Below are 6,604 nucleotides of genomic sequence, written 5' to 3'. Positions count from 1 at the left end.
AGTTATCTGAATAGGAATCCCTTTACTTTCTACCACCTTGTCCTTTCACTCTTATTTAGCCAAAACAAGGTATAAAACAATGACACTCCATCTTTCCTAACTCATTGATTGGAAAATTTACCATGGATATGATGTTGTGTCCTATGTCCCCATTTTGTCCACATGTCCTTTGACATGGCATGTCAAGTAAGAATTTTAATATGTTGGATAAAATTTTAAACTTATTAATATTATTTCAATAAAAATATACTTTTAAATATTAACATACTAAAAATTCCAGTGTCCTCGTGTTCTATTTTTTTCAAAACATTTTCAAACTTGTGCATTGAGCCCGTGTCTCATATCGAGTCATACATATATGTAATAGGCAAGCTGGGGTTATTCTGACCCCACCAGTTATACAACGTACCATTGGGTTTTGAACTTGAAGACGTTCCAACACATGACATCTCTGCTGGTCATACCTATATCTTTGTCACATAAGTTGTATCACTTGATGCTATATACGATCTTAAGTATTGGAGCCTGTTTTCATATGATCTATTTGGTAAAATATCCGAGTCGTATTGCCATAGGTGCGGGATCAGGTGAAATCACATTTTACAAGAGAAATGTGATCCCCAGCCTGACAGAAAGACACATGTTAATGGGCACCCCCAGAATGGTTAAAATTGTTGGGGTCCACAGAGTGTATCGGACACGCGTTGTGCTGTCAGAGGGGGGGGGGGGCAAAAACATAATTTGGATGCATGCTAATGTTTCTGCTGTCATGTTTGAGCCATAGATTTGTGTAATTATGGGGAGTGGAAATTCTCGGTTTCAAAACCCTACAAATCACAGCTTTTAGTACGGATGAGGGATTTTAGTGGTAGGCTTCTGTTTTCTCTCACATGGGATGATTTTTTTTTTTTTTCATTTTCTTCCTTTCTTGGTTTTCAAGTCCTTAAGAAATCCATGTGAAGCCCTTAATTTGTTCCTATCTTATATTTCTTTAAAGAAGGCAAACCTTCTTTCATAATGCATGTAACATAAAGAGAGGACAAGAAGACTTGAGGTCATTTTCTAAAGGATCTTTATGCCTTTGAATCAAAAGGACAGACCCACCTTGGACCAACTTTAGTGTTTTACTAATATTTTATCATTTACCATATCTATAATATAGTTCCTGAAAAAGTTTGGGGGTGACGGTGAACAGTAGGGCTCTTGTTGACTGGGTGTGCCTCATGTGCCACACATGGCCAGGAGTGAGGGACCACCTGTCGGGGTTTAAAGAGTGGGCCTGGGGTTAAAAAAGAAGTGACTTCCCTTATTGAAACATCTAAAGGTAGGTCATGGCATATTGCATATAGTTAATGGTTTGTTATATTCAATCCCCACCTCACATCTCCGACCATCAAGTTAGATGTGTGGTGGGGATTGAACATAACTGACAAATCGATAATATACAATATGACGTAATCTGCCCTCAAAGTTTCTGGTAATAAACCCTCAGATTCAACTTTATAGGTTAACTTGGGAGCAATGCGCCTCACCAGGGATTTGCTTCTTTGGGACAGGTTCATCAAGTGGCCCGGTTTTTGGAGAGGTTTCCTTGTCATAATATATATATATATATATATATATATATATATATATATATATATATATATATATATATATATATATATATATATATATATATATATATATATATATATATATATTACACTAGTCATAAAGACCAATTATTTGGAGTCAGGATCAGGTGCCATGACATGGCACACTTTGAGTGTGCCTCTGCACCTGGCAGCCCTCCATCTGCTTTTGGGCACCACAACTGACAGGCAAAGATAGAGGGCTGCCAGGTGCAGAGGCACACCTAAAAGTATGCCATGTGATGGCACCTGTTCCTGGCTCAATTAATTGCAAGTTAAAAGCTCCAACTGTGCTCACTGCATCATATTCATGCACTTGATAATAAGCACACGACGGAGGTGCGTTATGGCTTAGCTTGCTAAGCCTACTTTAAGAACCTGAATGACGTTCGGAGTTGAGCGATGAGCAGCTCCTCATTTCCCAGCCCTTGTAAGAAAAAGTGACATAATTAGGGTTGCTTTCCTTCAGCAAACGCTTAGCGTTATCTATGCTCACAAGGGGCTGATTTCTGTGTCTCCATCAGCTTGAAGTGCTTGAATATATTCATCTTGACCTAGGTCTGTTAAGGCGTCAGACCCATCAAGGTTAGGGGTGTCAATGGGTTGGGTTTAGCCGGACCAAACCCTATAGGGTCCAGCTATGGTGACAAATAAGATGACCTGATTAAGAACCGGGTCTGGACCCAAAGATCTGATTAATACATGGACCCAAGTATAGTTTGTGAAATTTTATACGAGACCCGGACCCGACCTGAGTTCTGATTAAGACCTACAAATTTTCAATATAAAAATGATAAAAATATTACTTTACCAGGTCTGGTTCATGTAGTTATTATTGGGTCCGTGTATGATTTCTCTTATAGTAGACGTGATTAGACCCAGGCCAGGACCCGATACCATACCCATAGAGGCGTAGCTAGGATTCATGTGAGGGGGGGGGGCAAACAGGGGTGTAGGAAAAAAAAAATTGTGCGATAGTCGGGGATTCGGGGGCAGCGCCCCCGTTTTTTTTTTTTAGATAAAATAAAAAATTGCTACAATTATTAATAAAAATCTATTTCATATGGACAAATCAAACTATTTCTGCAGTCAGGGCTGGGCTAGGACTGAACTGGGCTACAAAAATGGATAAAAATCTATTTCATATGGAATCAGGGCTGGGCTAGGACTGGGCTTTTTAAAAAAAAAACAAAAAAAATTAACTGTTTCGGGAGGCAGGACTGGGCTACAGCCCAGTCCTGCCCCCCCCCCTAGCTACGCCCTTGATACCCAAAAATCTAGTTCAAGTCTGGTTCAGGCTGGGTCCAAACAAAACCCGGCCCTTTGACACACCTAATCAGGGTACCTAAACTGGCCCAACTAACAATTAGTTAAGATTTGGGATTGGATTTCATTAATGTTCGGTCAAGAAAATAGAAGCCCAAACCAAAAACACACAATCGGAAAATTATTCAAAATATATGTTTTTAGTAAAAGGAAAAAATATATCATACGGTGGTACACATTTGCATAGATCTAGCCACCCAATTGTATATCTAACCATACATGATTTATTTATTATATTGGAAGGTTTTATCATATCTAATAAACCATAGGATTTCATTTTTCATAAGGTGAAAATTGACGACTCACAATCCATAAAAATAAGGGTGCTATAAAAATGGTAGAAACCATCATATCCCAGTCAACTTTTAGCACATGACAATAGTAAATAGAACATGCTAAACATTTGCTTTTGGAGCTTAGATCAATGTAAATCAAGTATCAAACATCATAAAACTATGATGTTACAATACCACTATAGAAGTGCCCTCAAAACAGATGCAAATTTTTTTTAGGTCAGATATTCTAACAAAAGTCACAGCTCAAACAGGACCCTCATTTAATGTTATTTAAGTCTGGTTTTGGTTGACTAAAGCTATATATATATATATATATATATATATATATATATATATATATATATATATATATATATATATATATATATATATGATAAGAAACCTTTACCGAAAACCAAGTCACTTAATGGGTCCCGCTTCTCTGCGAGGTAAACCCTAGGTGAGGTCAACACCTAAGCCCTTAACGAGCCCATCAAGTAAAGGCACCTGCACATCCGATGAGAGTCAAACCTGGGACAAAGGGGTTAGCAGCTTCTCCCCAATTACACTGCCACTCGGGCGACCAATGTGGGTGTGACTCAAAAAATATTGGAGCTGACACTTTTAAGTAGGGGTGGCAATCGGGTCGTGTTGGCGGGTTGGCATACCCCCAACCCGAACCCGACCTGTTTAATAAACGGGTTACGCGGGTCGACCCGTTTATTAAACGGGTTGGCTTAAGCCCAACCCGAACCCGCCTAAGAGGCGGGTTGGCGGGTCGGGTTGGTGGTCGTGTCAGAAATTGCCACCCCTACTTTTACGTCCATGCCTAAATATTGAAGTTTAAGTTGGGTTGGTTTCTTAACACAAACCCGACCCATTGACTGCCATATATTGACCTCTTTACAAAGGACAACATAAATAGGCAGCCTAAGAAGGATGCTGATCATGCAACAGAAGCAAACAAGGTCAACCTGCAGCTTAACCTCGAGCTGTTATCATTATTGAGGGTCCTTCCTATAAGAAGGATTTTATTCTATGACTTGAAGTTGTGCTGCGTGGGTATGATCATGTGTGAATCCTAGCCATCCATCCTGAATGCATCCTCGCCCTTGACATCTTCCCACATTCCTCACCTGTTCGTACACACAATCCTAGCCTTCTGGATGTATTCAGTTGGACGGCTAAGCCAAATATGCTATGACACGTCGGCATGATTGACATGTATTGAGGTTATTTTCACGTTTTTGAATATTTTTATAAAAATATAATTTATACATTAAAAAATAAATTTTTAATTAAAATTCAGTATTTTTTGTCTAAGAAAAACACTCTTATGGCTGACTGTTCATTGACTGGCCTCCATTAGCTAAAACCATCAAGGTCTCTTCTGTCCACCGGACAGTACACCCAACTTTGATCTTACAATAAGTGATGCCACGCAAACATGATGTTTCGCAAGTTGTCCAAAGTAGATGCAATGTTTGTCAGTATCGTTTGGCCAGAAATTCAGGTGAATAGGCCGATCGATACCAATACAATCGTTATAAATTGGCCAAAAAATAATTAATAAATATTATGCATCAATCAGAACCTGACACATGTTAAAGCCATTAAAATAATATTATAATATTTTAAAATAATAAATTTAAGTATTTTTTTTTATATTTATTAAAAAACAGCCGATTCATGTGGTGAAGGCCCATAATGACAACATTGTACCAGAGCCCTTGTGAGCAAAAACTTTTGTGATCTTGGTCCTATTTTTTTTTTTAATCTCAACAACGGCAAAGAGGGTAACTATTTCCAACCAAATTGTCACGTAGTAAAAGGTAAACCCTGTGGTTTCGGTGCCCATCCGGACTATGTGATTTTTTTTTTTACTGACAGATTACCTCAAGATGTGAGTGCCCATAAACATTGCTTTTTTTTACATGGCCTGGCAGTTATTTTAATCTTTTATAAAAACAAGGTTTTTAAATATTAGTTTTCCTTGAAAATTAGAGGATACCCATATGAGTACATCTCGTGGATGTTAATTAACAGCATTCTCGGGGTCTTTTCATGGAGAAATAGATTCTGCATTAGATTAACCCACCACAGATTTTAGTCTTCCAAGGCGTTTCTTTGAACATAGTTGGAACTACCACAATAAACAAATCAACAGGATTAATGACACATAAGTGTTCAGAGTAATTGAAAAATAGACCCAACATTTGATTTTTTTTTAAAAAGGCACCAAAGTTCTTGGTTGGTAGAAGATATGGACTTTTTACCGTTCAATTCAATAGTCGAGACCTTACACTTGGTCTTATTTGCCAACTTAGGTTTCAAAGGTTCATAAATTGAGTGGGCAATGAATTGACATCTTCCTGTGTCATTTTTATTTATAAAATTTAAATATATTTATTTTTAATTATTGTCATTTCTACGCAACAAAAAAAAAATGGCTTAACTTTTAAGAGAGAAGAACTATACCTCTCATCTTCATTTTTGTCTAATGATGGTTATGTTTGAGTCCTGATACAAATGGAATATCAAAACCCTAATTGAAATGGTAGTGGGTACACCCTAAAATATTATTGCATATAAGGTATATTCGTACTAGATATACCGGTACAAAAATAAAATATCAAATGTTTATAATTAGGAAACTTGTCCCGCAATACTTACAAAAAAATCGTATTCTCTAGTAGAAACTCATATTTATTATATTATAAATGAGCACCCAACTCATTTTCATCTTAGATTTCTTCATACAGACATCAATTTCATTACACAAAAACATTATTTTCATTAGGAATTTTAAATATTATGAGTGGTAAAAAAAATATAATACAATAATGCATGATTAAATATATCTTTAACTATTTTGATTTGTAGCTAGGTATTTCATGAAAATATATACTTAGTGTCAATGTTTTAAAAACTCATATTAATTCTATTAGAAATTATAACAATGTTTATTAGAAGCCGGTTCAGAACACTATTAATAATATCCATTTCATCATGTAAATACTTACGGAAAACTTGACAAACTTTCACATACCAATACTCGTACCACCCGTTTCTAACAACTATAGACAAAATTATATCTATGAGCTTTTCAGATTAGCCAAACAAAATTTAGATGAATTTTCAAAAAATTTGACACATAAATAAGCTTCGAATTGTGCTATAAACTAGATGCTATTTTAAAAAATGTTTTATTTCTTCTTCTTTGATATTGGTTCGGACACCCCATTAAGGGCTAAGAGGTGCTACGTTGATCTATGTCCGTGGCATGAAACCCCACGGGTATCATCCTCCCTTGTCGTCGAGAATAGGGTTATTTTCTTTGCCTTTCGTAGTTTGGCCGTGTCAATCGTG

The sequence above is a fragment of the Nuphar pumila genome, chromosome 5, assembly GCF_984573655.1.
Source record: "Nuphar pumila chromosome 5, dmNupPumi1.hap1.1, whole genome shotgun sequence".
Lineage (NCBI taxonomy): Eukaryota > Viridiplantae > Streptophyta > Magnoliopsida > Nymphaeales > Nymphaeaceae > Nuphar > Nuphar pumila.
Note: the sequence above shows the minus strand (reverse complement) of the source record.